This window comes from Eriocheir sinensis, unplaced genomic scaffold (assembly GCF_024679095.1).
Source record: "Eriocheir sinensis breed Jianghai 21 unplaced genomic scaffold, ASM2467909v1 Scaffold687, whole genome shotgun sequence".
In the NCBI taxonomy this organism is placed as follows: Eukaryota; Metazoa; Arthropoda; class Malacostraca; order Decapoda; family Varunidae; genus Eriocheir; species Eriocheir sinensis.
In genome coordinates, this window is record NW_026112039.1 from 199365 (window position 1) to 219496 (window position 20132).

Below are 20132 nucleotides of genomic sequence, written 5' to 3' on the forward strand. Positions count from 1 at the left end.
CACACATTCTTCCTGTAACATACAGATGGTTCACACATTCTTCCTGTAGCATACAGATGGTTCACACATTCTTCCTGTAACATACAGATGGTTCACACATTCTTCCTGTAACATACAGATGGTTCACACATTCTTCCTGTAACATACAGATGGTTCACACATTCTCCTGTAACATACAGATGGTTCACACATTCTTCCTGTAACATACAGATGGTTCACACATTCTTCCTGTAACATACAGATGGTTCACACATTCTTCCTGTAACATACAGATGGTTCACACATTCTCCCTGTAACATACAGAAGGTACACACATACTTCCTGTAACATACAGATGGTTCACACATTCTTCCTGTAACATACAGATGGTTCACACATTCTTCCCGTAACATACAGATGGTTCACACATTCTTCCCGTAACATACAGATGGTTCACACATTCTCCCCGTAACATACAGATGGTTCACACATTCTTCCCGTAACATACAGATGGTTCACACATTCTTCCCTCCCGTAACATACAGATGGTTCACACATTCTCCCCGTAACATACAGATGGTTCACACATTCTTCCCGTAGCATACAGATGGTTCACACATTCTTCCCGTAACATACAGATGGTTCACACATTCTTCCCATGACATACAGATGGTTCACACATTCTTCCCGTAACATACAGATGGTTCACACATTCTTCCCATGACATACAGATGGTTCACACATTCTTCCCGTAACATACAGATGGTTCACACATTCTTCCCGTAACATACAGATGTTTCACACATTCTTCCCATGACATACAGATGGTTCACACATTCTTCCCGTAACATACAGATGGTTCACACATTCTTCCCATGACATACAGATGGTTCACACATTCTTCCATTCACAGGCGAGGCGGGCGGCAAGCAACAGGCAGTGACGGGAATAGAATGAATGAATGTGCATTGGAACCACAGCAAGGATGGTCGAATGAGACAACAGAACCACAACAAGAATAAGGGAGGGAATGAGATACCAGCAGCAGAACCACCACAGCACCACCACAGACCTTACTCTAGTGAAATGCATGTGGTAGTGGTAGTAATAGTAGCAGTAGTGGTAGTAATAATAGTAGTAGTAGTAGTAGTAGTAGTAGTAGTAGTAGTAGCAGTAATAGTAGTAATAATAGTAGTAGTTTGCAAGATTTATAGTAGCAAGAGCTTCCTCCTCTTCCTCCTCCTCCTCCTCCTCTTTTACTATATCTTCTCTCTCCTTCTCTTTGCGTTTTCCTCCTTCCTATTATATATTTTCTTCTCCTCTTCTTCTTTGTCTTTTTCTTCTACTTCTTCTTTTCTTCCTATATTATTTTGTCATTTATTTCTTCTTTCCTTTATTTTTCTTCCTTTCTGATATATGTCATTCTTTATCCTTCTCCTCCTCCTCCTCCTTCTTTATCGCTTCCCCTCCCTCTCCTCTTCCTATAGGATTCATTTTTATCTCATTTATCTCTCTTTCCTTTCTACTTTTTCCTCCTCCTCCTCCTCCTCCTTCCTCTTTCCTTTCTTACTTTTCTTCCTTTGCTCCTTCTCCTCCTCATCCTTCTTTGACCTCTCCTCTTCCTCTCCAAGGATTCGTTTTATATAATTTTGTCTTTTTCCTTTCTATTTCTCCTCTTCCTTCCTCTCTCCCCCTTTCTGCCCTTTCTTCCTTTATTCTCCTGCTTATTATTTCTTCTTCTCAGTTTTTTTATATATTTTTCCTTTTCTCCGTTTTTCCTCCTCCTCTTCCTTTTTTTTCTATATCTCCATCGTTAGTTTTCTTCCTTCGTTTCTCCTCCTCCTCCTCCTCCTCCTCCTCCTCCTCTTCTCCTCTTGTAATCTTATGTCTTTCTTATACTTCTCTTCCTCCTCTTCCTCCTTGTTTTCTCTATTTCCTTCCTTAATTTTATCCTTCGTTTCTTCTCCTACTTTTCCTGCTCCTCCTCCTCCTCCTCCTCCTCCTCTTCTCCTCTTGTAATCTTGTCTTTCTTATACTTCTCTTCCTCCTCCTCCTCCTTGTTTTCTCTATTTCCTTCCTTAATTTTATCCTTCGTTTCTTCTCCTACTTTTCCTCCTCCTCCTCCTCCTCCTCTTCTATACTTATGTCTTTATTATACTTCTCTCTTCCTCCTCCTTCTCCTCCTCTTCCTTGTTTTCTCTATTTCCATCATTTATTTTCGTCCGTCATTTCTCCTCTTACGGATCCTCCTCTAGCTATAATTTTCTTCCTCTGTTCCTCCTCCTCCTCCTCCTCTTCTAAACTTACGTCTTTCTTATATTTCTCTTTTCACAGTTTTCACTACACCTCCTTTTCTGTTCCTCCTCCTCCTCCTCTTTCTTATTTTCTATGTTTTTTTCCTTTGTTCCACTCCTACAAATCCTCATCTATAATATTTTTCCTTAGTTCCTCCTCCTCCTATTTTTCCTCTTCTAAATCTTCCCATCTCCTTCCCCTATAATTTGCATGCAAGAGAAAGTATATTAAGGCATGGGTGTATATTGAACAGATGCATTAGTTTTGTCATTCTTGTGTATTTCCATGATAATACTAATAACAATAATAATAATGTTTCACTAGTCTCGTACGTGCACTGAGGGAACCCAGGCCTTCAGAGTACAAGCCAGGGCAGCAAGCGAACTCAACCATCGTGCCAGGGGCCAATTCTGCGGCACTACACCTGACGTCCCAGCCTAGCAGTGTGGACATTGAGGGAATGATGACTGATGGTGAGACTAATGCACTTGTTCAATACACTCCTTTACTTTCATTTACACTTCCTTCTGCTTCCATATTATATAGGACGACTATAAGTAGGAGGAGGAGGAGCTGCTCATAAGGGACTCAGTTGATGTGCTGCCCCAACTTTTATTGCAAGGGCCGGGTCCATCCCCAGCACTGTGAGGTACACACTTTGAGATTTTAAATTGTTATTGCCACGTCACTAATGCTTCACGGACTCAAATATACAAGAAAAAGATGAGTGGCAAGCACAACACAATCTCTCTCTCAGGGGCCTAGACTCAAGCCATTTTTTTATATCATTTATTTATTTACTTAATACTAATACAAATTTAATCTCTTCACCAAAGTCTGAGTTGGGAAAAGGAATCTCTCTCTCTCTCTCTCTCTCTCTCTCTCTCTCTCTCTCATGGAAATACTAATATATTTTGATTTGATGTAAGGGATATGTGTTCCAAGCTTGAAATGCTCTCATTCCTGATGCACCAATTTTAAAGCTTCCCACAGCAGTTTATGTCACTGTTTGGGTGCCCTGGGAACTGTCACTGTCTGGCTGGCACTAAGACGATGCTGTCACCGTTAACCCCTTGACTGCGGATTTCCTATAAGAAAACCTCACCAAGCAACAGGAATGGAACAAAAAGTGGCTGCTACAATCCAATGAAGAAAAATGTAAAGTACTGCACCTTGGGAGGGGATATCCAGCATACCAATGCCACATGGGAAGCCACATGGGAAACACTCCACTATCCACCACAGAGGCAGAGAAAGACCTGGGAGTATATGTTATCAGGCTACTAGTGAAAACCAGATCTGTGCCAATCGCAGCGGACGTGTTAGCAGCGCACTGATTAGGGTGGGTGTCTGCAGCCATGCATGGGCGGCAGATTGACCTCATGTGTGGACGTGGGAAATTTGTCCACATTGGGTCAAATCTGGCGCCCAAGCCTGGCTGCACACACCTGATCAGTGACCTCCAGTGAGTGGCACGTTAGGAGCAGCCTGATAGTGACAGTGCAATGCTGAGACATAAATCTCTCTCTCTCTCTCTCTCTCTCTCTCTCTCTCTCTCTCTCTCTCTCTCTCTCTCTCTCTCAGCCACAGGCCCCACAGGATGTCACCCCACAGTATGTTTACAAAGCCCACAGACACAAGACCCCCCAACACATAAATAATCTCTCTCTCTCTTGCATTAATGTAAACACAATGTAAGTTAACTGAATAAATATGGAGATACAGAAAGTCTTGTTTGAATGGAGCCGGCACAGAGGAGAGAGAAATATGTTGTAAAAATAAGAGAACAGAAGAAATGTGGAATATATTAGAAGCATGCAGAGGACCTGATACTACTATTACTACTACTACTACAAATACCACTATATTACACAACGGCTGGAAGTGGTGAATGCTGAGCTCTGAGGGTCTGAGTTCAGAGTCCAGTTTCCAACCTTTAATTCTCCCTCTAAAGAGAACCCAAAAGAACATGAGAAGGAAGAGAGGAAAGGATCAAAGAGATGGAGTTCATTACAATGAGATCAAAGAGCTACACTAAGTCTTATAGGAAACTGGAGAAGGATGAGAATTAGTTTTTAAGTGAGAGAAGATTGTCATAAAGGAGATGAAAGCACTGGAGAGATGGAGATACTAAGAGGGTTGGTATTCTCAAACACTTCCGCCCCTCACATCAACTATTTCCAAAGGCATAAAAGGAGATCAGTCGGGCTCTAAAGGGTGGCATTTCAAGTTCCTGTTACAGAAGAAGGGTCAAACTACCACCAGGGCCATGAAACTATCCCTGGAAATGCCTCCTACAACTCATACGAAAGCCTTGTTGAATCTGTGTGCCTGGGCGCCGAAATGTTACAAAAATATGATGGTTAGTCTTGTATGAAGATGGAGAAGGGATGAGATGTAATTTTTATGAGAATACGAGTGGCATGGAAGTGTTGGATATAAATGACTTAATCGCGATGGAAGGGAGGAGGCAACTAAGAGGACACAGCAAGAAATTGAGAAAGGGGACTTGTTTGAAAGACATGCAGTTTTCCATACAGGAGTGTGGATACATGGAATGGACGAAGCAAAGACCTTGTTGAGGCGGGCAGTGACCAGAAAATGAAGAAAAAGCTAGACAAATATAGATTGGGAGACAGGACTGACCATGCTTGAGCTGAGGCCCTGTATACTGCAAATAGGTACACACACACACACACACACACACACACACACACACACACACACACACACACACACACTTTATTTCACATTTGTTTCAGCTGTTCTTCGTGTGAGTCAGAACTTGAGTCCACGCCACCACTAAAGTGTTTTCTCTATTGCAAGTGTCACAGCCTAATTAACATTCCTGAGAGCCACAAGCTACACCTTTCTTTCTTATTTTACTTTTCTTCTTTGTCTTTTCTTAGCACCAGTGTTGTGAGGGGCAGTGTGATGGGATGTTCTCTTTCTCCTTCCTTCTTCACCTCTCACACTTCCTTCCACCCCTGTCAAGTTGAAGTGACCGCCTTTCATCGCCTTCCTTCCATGTTGTCTGTTTGAACATAAGAACGCAGGAGTCTGCAAGAGGCCGGTAGGCCTGTACGAGGCAGCTCCTTTCTCTCTGTATATCATGTTTGTTTTCTGCCGCGACAAAAGTCCAAGTATACAAAAGGTCGCGCGCACTGTTTCGCTGTGAGCTCATTATACATGTTTTTGCCATTCTAAAAATACTAGTGCTTTATGGGACCAGATGGCTCCATGACAGTGTTTGGCTGGGAGGGAGAAGTGTTTGTAAGAGTGGAGAGACAGGAAAAAGTAATGGTGAAGGCGACTGTTTCCACTAGTGCTTTATGGGACCAGATGGCTCCATGACAGTGTTTGGCTGGGAGGGAGGGAGAGGAAGAGGTGTTTGTAAGAGTGGAGAGGAAGGAAAAGTAATGGTGAAGGCGACTGTTTCCACTAGTGCTTTATGGGACCAGATGGCTCCATGACAGTGTTTGGCTGGGAGGGAGAAGTGTTTGTAAGAGTGGAGAGACAGGCAAAAGTAATGGTGAAGGCGATTGTTTCCACTAGTGCTTTATGGGACCAGATGGCTCCATGACAGTGTTTGGCTGGGAGGGAGGGAGAGGGAGAAGTGTTTGTAAGAGTGGAGAGGAAGGAAAGAGTAATGGTGAAGGCGACTGTTTCCTTTGTGTGTCATAATTTGAGCACATGCCAGCACTGTGAAGGAGAGTAAGTGTAATTCCTATTGTAACTGTCACAGCATAAAATTCACAAGGCACAGATTTCTTTCTCTTTCCTTTTTCCTCTTCTTCCTTCTATCCTCTTGTCCTTGTCCGCTTTTATCGCCCGGTTTGTGATAGCAGTAATGGTAGTTCTTTCCTCTTTCCTACATAATTTCCATGCAGTTTTTCCATGCTGCATGTTTCTTTTTCCTTTCCTGCCAGCTTTGGCTGGAGGGATGGGGGGTGGGGAGGAGCCTTCGCCTTTGCTGTCCTTCATCTTCCACCTTTGATTAGATGGTTAGTGTAGCTTGTCACAAACAGCCTCGTAAGGACCAGCAGGTCTGCTGTTGTTTGTTCTTCCTTTGTGTTCTTTTGTGTTCTCCTTCAGCAGTGCCACCATTCTGTAGATTAGTAAAGTGCTTCTTCTTGTTGTAATTGACTGTTTGTTCTCTTCCCTCCATTACTTTGCCTTCCTTCAGCTTCTTCACGGCCCAAAATCACAAGGCACAGATTTCTCTCTTTTATTTTTCCTCTTCCTTCTTCTCCTTCAGCAGTGCCACCATTCTATAGATTAGTAAGTGCTTCTTCTTGTTGTAATTGACTGTCTGTTCTCTTCCCTCAAGGTCCTGCCATTACCTTGCCTTCCTCCAGCTTCTTCACAGCCCAAAATCACAAGGTACATATTTCCTTCTCTTTCCTTTCTTCCTCTTCCTTCTTCTTCTCCTTCAGCAGTGCCACCATTATAAGGACTATTAAGTGCTTCTTCTTGTCGTAACTGTCCATTCCCTTTCCTTCAGTCTCTTCATGTGTCTCTTTTTCTGTGTTTTCTCTCTTCCATTGTAGCTGCAGATTTCTTTATCTTTCATTTTTATCCTCTTCCTCCTTCTGCTCCTTCACCATTTTTATCCTCTTCCTCCTTCTGCTCCTTCACCATTTTTATCCTCTTCCTCCTCCTGCTCCTTCACCAGTGCCACAGAATTCTTCCTCTTTTCATTTTTCCTCTTCCTTCTCCTCTGCCTATAGCACCAGTAGACTCTCTCGAGGGACCACTTGGAAGACCCCAGTCCGTTCGTGGCACAGGCAAATTTAATTTATAGTGGCTGCTGTGATGTATGACTCTGCTTGGCCCATGCTGCCCCCCGGTGCTCCTCTTGACCTAAGTCGCTGAAGTCAAGGTTGATTGAAGACCTGGGCAGCATGTGGGTAATATTCCACCACTCGCCGATGGTTAAGAATTGTCAGTGTCTTGCGGAGGGAATTGAGCCTGGGTCCTTGGGGTCATGGCATCCAGGCACCGACCACTCAGCCATCGTCAGTAAGTGTTTTTCTTTGTTCAAACCTGCAGTGTCTTCCTTCTAAGCTCAACACACACAAGCCACACTACACTCCCTCTGTTTTGTCTTCTTTCTCTTCCTTTCACTAGTGCTGTCATTGTGAGGTAAGCGTTTCTTCCTGTTCAAACCCTGCAGTGTGTCCCTTCTTAAGTTCAACACACACAAGCCACACTACACTCCCTCTGTTTTGTCTTCTTTCTCTTCCTTTCACTAGTGCTGTCATTGTGAGGCAAGCATTTCTTCCTGTTCAAACCCTGCAGTGTGTGCCTTCTTAAGTTCAACACACACAAGCCACATAACTCCCTGTTCCACCTTCTTTCTCTTCCTTTCACTAGTGCTGTCACTGTGAGGGGTAACTAGTGTTTTCTTCTTCCTTCATGTTCTATCTGTCCCTGTTCTTCCTCTAAGGTACCGCCACTTCATCGCCTCCCTTCAACTTCTTCTTCTTCCCTCTCCTTCGGGTTTGTTTCCTCACGTCAATACTTGAGCCAACACTGCCACTGTGAGGGGTAACTAGTGTTTTTTTTTTTTATGTTGTATCCATCCACGTTCTTCCTCAAAGGTACGGCCACTTCATTGCCTTCCTTCAACTTTTTCTTCCTTCTCCTTCCGGTTTGCTTCCTCATGTCAGTACCTGAGTCAACGCTGCCATTGTGAGGGGTAACTAGTGTTTTTTCATGTTCTATCTGTCCCTGTTCTTCCTCTAAGTTACGGCCACTTCATCGCCTCCCTTCAACTTCTTCCCTCTCCTTTGGGTTTGCTTCCTGTTTCCTCACGTCAGTACTTGAGTCAACGCTGCCATTGTGAGGGGTAACTAGTGTTTTTTCATGTTCTATTCATCCCTGTTCTTCCTCTAAGGTACAGCCACTTCATCGCCTCCCTTCAACTTCTTCTTCTTTCCTCTCCTTCGAGTTTGCTTCCTCTGCTTCCTCACGTCGGTACTTGAGCCAGAACCACCATTCGTGAGGCCATTAAGTGCCTCCTCCTGCTTCTCCTGTACAGTTCCTTCCTCTTCCTCCCCAGCCTGAGACACACACACCTCACCTCTCCTTCTCTTTGTCCTTGAACCCTCACTGACACCACCGTTCTGAAGGCCAGTGGGTGATTCCTCCTGGTGTGATAATACACTGTCTACCTTCCCAGCCTGAGACACACACACACCACACCTCGCCTCTTTGTCCTTGAGCCCTCACTGACACCATCGTTCTGAAGGCTATTGAGCGATTCCTCCTGGTGTGATAATGTGGCGTCTTCCTTCCCAGCCTGAGACACACACACCACACATTTCTTTTTCTTCTTTTTCCCTGCAGTGGTGTTGGTGTTGGTGTTGTCTGGCAGGGCGCACGCCACGGCTACAATGGTTCCGTCGGCGCACCGTTCCTTCAACTTGTACTCCTCCAAATACCTGGAAAGTGCCGAGGTGTGAGAATGTGGTTTGGTGAGGGAAAGGATGTATGGCTCCCCCTCTTCCCTTTCCAACACTTCTTGTCCCCTCTTATCTCTGTTTTCCCTTCCTCTTCCTTCCTCCTTTATTTTCTACTCTTCCTTTTCCTTCGCTTCCCTTTCCATCACTTTTCATCCACGTCTCTCTCTTTTCCTTCCTTTTCCTTCCTCCCCTTCCCTTCCCTTCTCTCTTCTCTCTCTCTCTCTCTCTCTCTCTCTCTCTCTCTCTCTCTCTCTCTCTCTCTCTCCTTTTCCTTCCTTCCCTTCATTTCCCTTCTCTCTCTTCCCCTTCCTCTTCCTTCCCTTAACCCACCTCTCTCTCTCTCGTCCCCTTCCTCCCTTCCCTTTCTTCCTTACTTTCCCCTTACTCCCTTTCCTTTATATTCTCTTGGGAGGGAGGGAAGGAATGGGGGGGAATGGAGGTGGCCAAAGTCTCCTATCCCTGTGGCTCTGTCAGTGGCGTCGTGGGGTTGTTGGCGCCCGGGGGCAAAGTCTATTATGGCGCCCCCAAAGGGGTGAAGGGCTCTTTTCATTTGAGTGTACTAATCTTGGCAGGAAATGTTGGCCTTTATTATTTCAGATATACTGTGTTGAAAACAAAGCATTCTAATTTGCATAATAATATTCTGGAATGATAAAACACAAACCGAATTCGCAAACTAAAATAGTTTATTTTATTAATAATAGATATAATTAATTAATTATTAGCCCTCATAAATAAATTCCAAAATGTTGATAAGATAAATAAGATGTAGACTATAGTAAGGCATCACAGCAGCCAGTAACTCTTAATAACCAAAGAAAATGGTAAATTAAACAGATATGACTAAAATAGGAGATAAACTTTAGTAAAAACGGGCTAAGAAAATCATGAAAATGTACAAATTGTTGCCAGTATAGAAGTTAATATTAGAAAAAAATGGATTTTGTGGTAAAGACTGAATAGTTATAATGCCTGGAAAGAAATCTGATAAGAACAAAGATGAGTTAGTTCACTAATTATAAACCTTACTTTTCTTTAGAGAATGTTTTAGCATGTGGCAAACTAATGAACACAAAAAGATTAAAGTGCTGGATGCTTAGGGTCAACAATATGCAAGGAAATAAAACGGTATAAAGCTATTAGAGGGTAAAGGTAATTAGACAGATATTGATAATAGAAAACCAAACCAAAGAAAAGGGTTGACAATGAATTGAAGGATATCAAGTATTGATGCACGATACAATGTATTCATCTTTCTAGCTTTTACAGCTGAAAATTTATCCATCATGTCATCAAAGTTTATTTTGTCTGCGATCCCTTGCTCTACACTTAGTAGAGTTAAGGCCGACAACCTTTCTTGCCCCATAGATGGTCCAAGGTACGACAAGATAAGTTTCAATTTACTAAATGATCGCTCACAACTAGCAATTAATACTGCAATGGTCAGCAGTATCTAAGGCCAACCCGAAGGTTTGGGAGAACACTTTCATCCCCATATTGTACAATGACAAAGTAATTCCTGTGTGTTAGTGATCAGAACATCATCTCGTGTCTTAAGCAGCATTCTGCAATCTACAATTTCACTGAACAGTTCCAAGCCATCTAAGTCAGTGTCATAGAAACTTGCCACATCAATGCACCTTTCTGTGACGTATGCTTCATTGGTTGTAGATAGCAACTCCTTAATATCCAAAAGAAAGCCAAACTTTGAATCCAAGTTACGCAATCTGATGAACCGTTCGCCCATTTCATTATGCATTCTGTCAATAGTACCTTTTAGCAGCCGTTGCATCTCATTTTCTGCTGAGAGGTCTGCATCACCACCAGTTTCACCAGGCAATTTTTTCTTCACTCTACGTCGTCTGTCAATTCTTACATCCCAAGCATGACAGAGCTCCTTTGCTTTTTTGATAGATGTCTGGCAGATTTCCCCGCGATTAGCAAGGAAATAAACTTGCAACGCCTGGATATCTTGTGCTGCCTCATGGAAATTCATTTTTGGATCCTGCAGTCGCTTCTGGACTCTGTCAATCTTGGTAAGTAAAATGTTCCAGAAACTTAGTGCAGCAAAGAAATCAGATGCCAAAATTCTGCTCAACAGCTGTGTTGCTTCACTTCTGGTATTTGTTGTCTCCTTCAAATCACTTCCGATTGTCTCTAAAAGTTGGACCAAATCCCTCGCATTTTCATGTATGGGTCGAACTGCATCAGCTGCATCAGCGTATTTCAGATTCAGCTTTCACAGATATAGGCAAATTCTTCTTCAGTGTCTCCCATCGATAGGTCGACCTTGAAAAGAAAACATACACTGCCTGCACAGTTCCAGAAAATGTGACCATCACCACCTCATGACTAGCGGAATGAACCCCAGCCAAATTTAATGAGTGGTTGTCACAGTTCACATATATTGCTTTAGGGTTCACTGTAACAAGTCTTTGTTGTACTCCTTATTTGTGTCCAGACATGACAGCAGCATAGTCATGACACTGAGAACGAGAGTCTTCAAAAGGCAAGTGAACTTTCTCCAGCTGCTGCATTGTTACATTTACAGTACTTGCTGCATCCTTTTGGTGTACTTGAATAAGTCCAAGGAAACTTTCTTTCACACAAACTGTTTTTTCTTCATAGTTTATCTCTGCATATCTTATGATCTCTGACATTTGTTCCCTGTGTGCAGCATCTGGAGTTGAATCAAGCATTATACCGTAGTACTCAGCTCTTCGGATGTCACTCAGTAAAGTGCTCCCAGCAGTAGATGCAATAATCTGGATGAATTCATTGTGGACTTCAGCAGACAAATATGAAGGGGACCTTGGATTTTGACAGACATAGTCCAGATGGTTTTTCATGACAGGATCAAACTCTGCAATTAGTTTTAAAAGGCCTCTGAAATTTCCAATACTATTTTCATCTGTTTCAGTGCAGGTTATATTCTTTCTGTGACCTCTCAGTGCTAAATTTTGTTTGGACAGATATCTAATACAGTGCAGAATTATCTTGAGGGTTTGTCGCCACTATTCCTTCTCTGTGGCAATGTGCCCTTGAAGCTGTTTGTCAATTAGTCCTTCCTTTTCAACAAGGCGCCTTTCCATTTCCTTCCATCTTGTGAAAGAATCACAATGTCTCTGACTATTTTCATGTGCAATGATTTTTTCTGGCTTTTTCCAGCTGCTAAAACCTCCCTCTAGCTCTAGTGAAGAACAGTGGCTGGCAGTCTCTGTCGTCGGAAACAGTAGGCATGAGAAGCAAAACACTGCACTTTTGACAGCTAAATAGACTAACCAAGACCAAAGCACTTCTCCTTTTCCTTTGCCAAGGATGTAATGTGTATATTATAATGTACATGTGTATGTATGACTGTACGTGTGGCGACACCCGGTCGGTGTCGCACAACAGGATGTCTAACAACACGTCGTGCTTTTGGCCGTGGGAAGCTGTGATGAACTGACACTAGGATCAGCAAATGATGACTTTCATCAACAGTCATCAACCGGAACCCACACCCTTCCGGACGAACTACAAGCAAATAAAACGAGCGAACAACGCGGAGAAGGGAGAGAAGACGGGTGACGGGCAGGCGAGCGGTGCTCTGCCGCCCCGCGCCCTGCAGCGGTGTGGCTGTCTCTGATTTCGTGCGTCTCGCTCACGTAAACTGTAAACCTTATGTAGTACAACTGTTAATATAGTTATATATATTTGGTATTTGTATTAACCTGAGAGAGAGAACTAAAGTGAACTAAAGTGAACTTATAACGGCTACCGCTCGGCCACACATAACTAAAAGGCTATTGTGTTGTCTCAACCACTTCAGTCAACTGGAGAACGCAGGCAACGGTACACCGGACCTGACGTGAGACAGCAGTTCGCGCCTTAAACTTAAACATAACACGTTACATTAACCACGTTAAAAATGACGCTTAAAAGTCGTTAACATAAATGATGTGCAGCGTGGTTACGAACTACTCCGAATTGTTATATCTCTCTCTCAAACTTAGCTTCAGTGACAGTGTGTGGGGGCAGTGAACGGTATCGGACACAGCCAGCAAACGCTGACCTCAGCGCGCGGCTTTTCCTGCCCCAGTGAGTCGAGTCAGCACACAGCCGCACCCGAGAGCACACCCCGCCCCGCCCCGCACCTCCACACAGCCCGCGCGCCCCGCCTCGCACCTCCACACAACCAAGTTTCCTTGGAGGTGTCCAGGCATTTGTTTCTTCCTGCGACACAACTCGTCGTAGGTGCGCACTTATCTTCGCCAGGCAACTCGGACCTTTGAGGGTGACTGGTGGGCGTATATTGTCTGCCCGCCGCCCCTCCCACCACCGCTGCCAGACGGGGGACGGCAGACCCTGCCACCCCTGCAGCCCTGCCCTTGCCACCGGCGAGGCGAAGGACGCGAGCGTGCTGAGTAGTGGGGCATCGAGCTGCTGTCTTCGAGGTTTTTAACACATTATAGCTGACACTCATTGATACGGTTTCAGTAATTACAGCACTTGCAACATTATTTCAGGTGCATTACTATTATTATGTTCACGTGTTTAGGCGTGTGGGGCCGCATCTAATCTATTAGATTTTTCAGCTGTTGATTTTTCTGGCGTGTGGTTGTTTAATATTTTTCTTGAGTAACATTGTTACGCATTTTATGTATAATCATTCATTTTCTTTTCTCCTTTCTTTTGTGTGTTTTATTGCACAGTGGAGACGTTTTGTCTTGCTAAGCCTCACTCATTATTCTTTTTCCTCTTTTATTATGCATTTTAAAAGCATCGGGGAGGAGTGAGCATATACTTAGCGGTGAATGATTATTACTTTACTTATTTTTGCAGCAATATTTTTTTCTCTTTTACCATTTTACTCCTCATTTTACTAGTAACTCTTTTAATGGCAGAGAAACCTGACCCGAGGACTATGAGGGGTGGGTTGAGAGAAAGAACAGTGCCGTCAAGGATAACGGTAACTGTTCTCATGTAAGGAGTGTAGCAGTCTTCAAAGGGTGCTTGCTCCTCCTACGCTGCATGTGCAACCAAGAGGTCTTTACTTACCTTACTAATCCCACAATGGCTTCTGCCCCTAATCACCCGCTAACAGCAACAGCAGTTAGGCCTTTCGCAGGGTAGCAAGGGAGGCAGATTGTTCTGCCAGGGACTTCTTGTTTCAAAGTGAGATTGTCATGGACATTTCATTCGTGTCAAATCCGGGAGATAAAATATCTCTCAGCCGCTCGAAGGTCAATCCCGGGAACGGGAACGCCGGCCCTCATAAACAGGAGCGCGTTCACTGGACGGAAGGATTATGATGCGTTTCGGTCACTTTTTCTTTAAACATTTGGGGAAGATGGGCAACACGGCCTCATAAAGGGTGTATATTTTGCTGTGGACACTGTGCAAATGAGTGGCCTTTTTAATAGGCAAGTGGACGCCTATAGGCTATCTACTGATTTGATCTCGTGTTTTAAACAGGAAAACTAGACAGATGGAGAAACCATTTCTGTAGCTAATGCTAGATTATTACTAGAGTTCCTTATGTACATGATTGTCCTTAAAGTTCCTCTTCGAAAGAGTGCAGTATCCCTTGACTACAGCCCCACTGGCAACCTACACGGTTTTATCAGCCAACTTTTATGGCATTTAAAGTAATTTTGGGTCCTTTTTGAAGCTTCGTTTCCCGTCGACACGTTCGTCGGGGAGGGGGGCCTTCGCGACCCTCTGACCTAAACCTTTTTGGGTGTCACCAGCGGTAATCAAAAATTCCTTGGTGTGTTCTTTTACCCGTGGTTTAGGCAGAAATAGTCAGATAAATTGGTGGTTGGAAATTTGAGCTTTACGATTTTTTTTTTGCACAGAATGGTGCAGAGTGATCGTCTCCAAAGACTAGCGCCGGCTTGAGGTTCAGCCTGACGCTGCTTTGTGTATCTTTCCACCACACGACTATAACCTGCATCCTCGCATCTACTAATTTATGTTTGGTTCCTATGCTTTTGCCTGCATCTTTTTCATGCGAGAGGGGAGTGCTTGAGTAATACTTTTCACTCTAACCCACTATTTTCTTTTATTGCTGAGTTGATGCAAGGCAGTCAGTCTTCTTAATTTAATTGGACCCGTAATAACCGAGGGTGTAGACTAACATAGGGATATGCACAATTTAACCTTGAACCTCATGTGCTTCTGCTTAAAACATACTTTTTCTCTGCACTGACAGACTTAACTTGAGCAGATGCTGTCCCTAACTTTTATCGTAACCAGCATGTGAATATCTGTAAGCTTTGGAAGTAAGCAGACAAGTCTTACTTACCCTTACTTGACATACCACTGTTACCCGTTACGGGAATTATTTTTGGCGTCACAGATGTCAGTCATCCACGTTCGTTACGATCGAGGGATAGGTGGAAATTTGTCTTTGTCATTTGATGTTTATTAATGCTGGAATTACTTTAATCAATTATGCTGGAATTGTATATTTCAGTGAGATTTGTTACAACAGTGATTTCACAACTTAGTGACAGGATTTTCTTTTATAGTACTGTAGACCTGTAAAACGGAGTATTAGGAGTTAGTGGTGCTGACTGCCGATGCTTCTAAGGTTCTCCAGACTTGTCCTTGTTATCACATTGTAACTATTAGGAGACTCTACGGATAACATTACCTCTTTTCACACAACCTTATCTATTGTTGCAAACCCCACCCGTCTCGAAGGCGTGCCGAGGGTAACGACACTGGCAATTAATTGTCACGCAACGGATGAGTGTTTCTCTGCGACAGTTTTGTGTCCAGGTGTGACTCGAAGGCTCTGTGTAGCAGATCTTCTTCAAGGATTGTTCCTTTTTCTTTTTACTATTACAAGCAGCTCCATTACCATGTGTCCTAATGACAGTTTAGTCAATTTAATTTTTCTAGGATGTATCATGTAAATAATTTTCGAGCTATTATTTTGTTTTCTCGGAATACTACTGAGCTTCCAAGTCCACGAGTCTATCCAAGTTTACCTCGCCCTGTATGTACTTTGCCCATTTCTTGTTACTTCCATGATTATTTTTAATTATCATTGGCATTTCCCGATGCTGTATCGTTAGGCGGGCTCTGACTTGTATATATATTTTTTTAATGCAATAACAGGACCTCGTTTAACTAGTACACATTGTGCGACTGTAACATGGGTAGGTACACTGCTTTTAAGGTCGGGTGAGTCGCGAGGTCGCGACTTTTAGAGAACCGAGCGATGTAATATGTATATTATAATGTACATGTGTATGTATGACTGTACGTGTGGCGACACTCGGTCGGTGTCGCACAACAGGATGTCTAACAACACGTCGTGCTTTTGGCCGTGGGAAGCTGTGGTGAACTGACACTAGGATCAGCAAATGATGACTTTCATCAACAGTCATCAACCGGAACCCACACCCTTCCGGACGAACTACAAGCAAATAAAACGGGCGAACAACGCGGAGAAGGGAGAGAAGACGGGTGACGGGCAGGCGAGCGGTGCTCTGCCGCCCCGCGCCCTGCAGCGGTGTGGCTGTCTCTGATTTCGTGCGTCTCGCTCACGTAAACTGTAAACCTTATGTAGTACAACTGTTAATATAGTTATATATATTTGGTATTTGTATTAACCTGAGAGAGAGAACTAAAGTGAACTTATAACGGCTACCGCTCGGCCACACATAACTTAACTAAAAGGCTATTGTGTTGTCTCAACCACTTCAGTCAACTGGAGAACGCAGGCAACGGTACACCGGACCTGACGTGAGACAGCAGTTCGCACCTTAAACTTAAACATAACACGTTACATTAACCACGTTAAAAATGACGCTTAAAAGTCGTTAACAAGGTGTTTTTGAACCATGCTGTAGTCATTGACCGCTTGTTTTTAACTGCAAAAGCCCCGGACATATACTGGAAAAAACTTGAGCCTCTCATTAAAATTTCTGTCTGCAATGCATCTGATATAGTCACTTTCCTAGAGATGTCAAATTTGAGAAATCCAACATCTTGATGCTCAATAACGTATAGTATTTTCTTCATTGCCACACCCAATTCGTCCTGTTGGATCACACCTGACGGTACATCCACTTGGGAGGAAACTGAAGATTTTTGCTTGTTTGTCTTAGGAGGAGGAGGAGGAGTGTGTGTGTGTGTGTGTGTGTCTGTGTGTGTCTGTGTCTGTGTGTGTGTGTGTGTATGTGTCTGTGTGTGTGTGTGTGTGTGTGTGTGTGTGTGTGTGTGTGTGTGTTTGTGTTCTCCTTGATCCATTGCATAAGTGTTGTCCATTGCCTATCCTCAGCAGCTATTTCCCCATGCAGGTATAATAAAGAGTTTCATAGAGTTTCACCTTCCTCTGATGTCCACTCCTCCCAACATGCCTCTTTGCAATTGAAAACCCCATCATGGTTAGATTGTCACTCCCACTTAACAATGTGTGTGTGTGTGTGTGTGTGTGTGTGTGTGTGTGTGTGTGTGTGTGTGTGTGTCCCTGCTACTCACCTGACGTTCTTGGGGTGTGGCCTGGGGTGCACCGCCTGCCCGGACAGAATCCACTCTGAGGGCACCACCACACCCCTGCACTGCGCCTTCAGCCTCTCCTGTGGGGTGCACAATCAGGGTCAGCCTCACCACCAGCATGACAAGCTTGTAATGGTGCACAGCATGCTAATTTTTCAAGTCTTATTTTAAGAAAGAAAGGACACCTTCAGCGCCGGCAAATATGATTCATCTCTAAGATAATAATGACAAGAGGAGCGAGGAACTACCAAACACAGTCACACCTTGGTTTACGAGTGCCTTACTTTATGAGCGTTTTGATTTATGAGCAAAAGAAAATCACAAAAATGTCTTGGTTTACGAGCGGTGACTTGGCGTGCGAGCATCCTGTTCGTACATGTCGAGACGTGAGCGTGGGTTCCCGTTGTTCGCAGCAAGACAAGAGCGCTCAGAGCGGAAAACAATGGGAATAGGGTCTCAAGCTGGTATCACACTTGGCCTTTTTCCTCCAGCCGTGTTGGTGGTAGGCGCAACAGGCAACTACAACTTTAAGCCGTTATCTGGCGATCAAGACTTTCCCAAATCCTGAGAAATCCTTGCGTTTCTTGTTCTCGTGTGTCAGATTTTCAAGAAGTCCCCCAATTCTTGGCAAGAATCGGGGGTGTGGCACAAGCCGCGGCGAGGCTGGCGACACAGGTAAACACACCGCGCCGCACCTCCTTAGGCCAAAGGCGATGACCATTTCCTGAGATTCTTACGGGGAACCCTGCCAGGTGGGGGTGCATACAGAGTTCACGAGGTCACTGTTGTGTTACTGCTGCACCACAGACCATTTGAAAGCATCACTGTAGGTATGAAAACATCATCGTCATCAGTAGAAACAAGAAAGTGAAGCGATGCCATCGGTCGGTATTTTGTTGAGAAAAGGACGTCTTGAAAAATTCCGTCTCGTGCAGTGACGCAAAGTAGCTAGAGAAAAGTTCCTAATGAACTGGAGATCTCATAACTTTGACTAAACCAATGCGTATGTCCTTGATGAGTGACAAAATGAGAAATTGTGTTGGTTCATCTAGTTATATGGACAAGAAAGAGCGCTCTGGTGGATCACAGGGGGGATGGAAAACAGTCTCAAGGAAGGGGGATAACTCTTGATTACCAGGTGACGTGCGTCACACACGACCAAGATCGGCTGCCCATATCCACAACGTAAACAAACCAGTCGCCCTGTATTCACATCTTCTTCTTTGGACCTGTAACACTTTGTATCGCTTCTTAGGTCCTCCTCCTCTCGGTCCACTCTACACGGCACCGTTTGCAAAAGTAAGAGCTGTTGTGGCTTGTGCTGCTGCCACTCAAACTATAAGCTTGTTGCTATAGTTTATTGGAAGGAAGAAGCCGTTGTGGGTACGATCATGGCTTCAGAGACGGGAGGACAGGAGTATTTACCCAAACCAACAACTCACTCCCGGTTGACCGTACAGGCAACCACAGTTCCTTCTTGCTCCAAGGGCTGGAGGAAAACGCCCAGTGTGACACCACCTTAGTCCACTTTGCACACTCTCAAGGGTAGCACCGCGCTCCTGTCCGCGTACGTTTGTGCTCCAGTGTGCGATCTTTGTGTTTTCAGCACTGTATTATTTAGATATTATGCTATATTATTATACTATATTATAAAAAAAATATTGATTATCATTGCAAGTTGTTTGTAAAATTATCTTCATTCTGTGTAAAATAACATGTAAAATGATTTTTATGTTAATATTTTTTGGGATATGGGACACCTTAATGGGATTCACATTAGTTTCAATGGGAAATTTGTTTTGGCTTACAAGTGTTTTGATTTGCGAGCAAAATTCCAGAACGAATTAGACTCATAAACCAAGGCATGACTGTAGAGGCAAAAGATATTGTTTACTGCACTGGAAGTTGTTTTTAGAAATGATAGGAATGTTTGTACTATAAAAAATGATCCGTGGGTTTATCATGCAGATTAACTCAGATGGCGGCAGTATTAGAAGAAAAGCTCCCCAAAATGAATGGTCTATATATAGTCACTGCCGACCTTAGGACCGCAGCACAAGTATAGTTATACCACATAAGGGGTGTTTTAACTATTGTTTATATATAGATTCAATCGCAATCTTGAAGTGTTGTTTTATTTCTGCCTCACAAAACTGACTGGCTGAATACTGAACAGAAAGTCTAATGTGATCCTGGGGTTTGATCTTCACACCAATGCAATTTTTATGGCATCTTCTTTGTTCCTGTAGCCGTCTAAAGGTTAAGCTGATTTTGTAACACAGGCTCACTAAATGGAAGGCTTGCTGCTTACACTGCCACCCGAGTGTGTCTCCCAGATGACGTGCTGGCAGCAGGCAACCCACACTGCCACCAGGATAGAACACACAGTAATGGATTTAAATTAGAAAAGTATAGAATTAGGAGGGAACTAGGCAGGCCTTGGCTTAGTAATAGGGTGATGGGGGAATGGAATAGACTCAGCAATCACATACTAGTGAGTGCAGGGATGACAGCTTGTTTTATGAGTAGACTTGATAGCTACATGGACGAGGATGACAGGTGGCAGTGGGGGGGAATCTGGAGCTGCCCTGTGTAGGCCATTCAGCCTCTTGCAGTCTCCCTATGTTCTTATGCTCTTATGTTCTTCTTATAAATGTCACACAAAATCTACAGGGCGTGGCTACCTGTTATTCAGTGCCCTGTTATTCATCGCTTCACTCTCTCATTGGCAGTTGTTTGTGGAAGAAGAAGAATTCCCCGTTCTTTCAGCGCTGTCTGCTTGCTCTTCATAATTCTATCATAACAGCCGGCCAGCCAGAGGTAGGCACCAACACACCACTTGGTCACTGGAGAACATGGAAACAGTTAGGAGCAGAAGTGTGGGTGAGTAAAATT

The 20132-nt window shown here is 43.8% G+C and overlaps 1 long non-coding RNA gene across 1 annotated transcript in view; it reads right to left on the reverse strand.

Moving 5' to 3' along the window:
• Positions 1 to 835: 835 nt before the first annotated feature.
• The window catches only part of LOC126993844 (uncharacterized), a 28553-nt gene continuing 9256 nt past the window's right edge, over positions 836 to 20132 (reverse strand). Inside the window, exons 4-6 of the long non-coding RNA XR_007748337.1 lie at positions 19549 to 20083; positions 17220 to 17317; positions 836 to 8720 (exon numbers count right to left, since the gene is read on the reverse strand). This is a non-coding gene — a long non-coding RNA (uncharacterized LOC126993844). The remainder of the gene's footprint in view (positions 8721 to 17219; positions 17318 to 19548; positions 20084 to 20132) is intronic.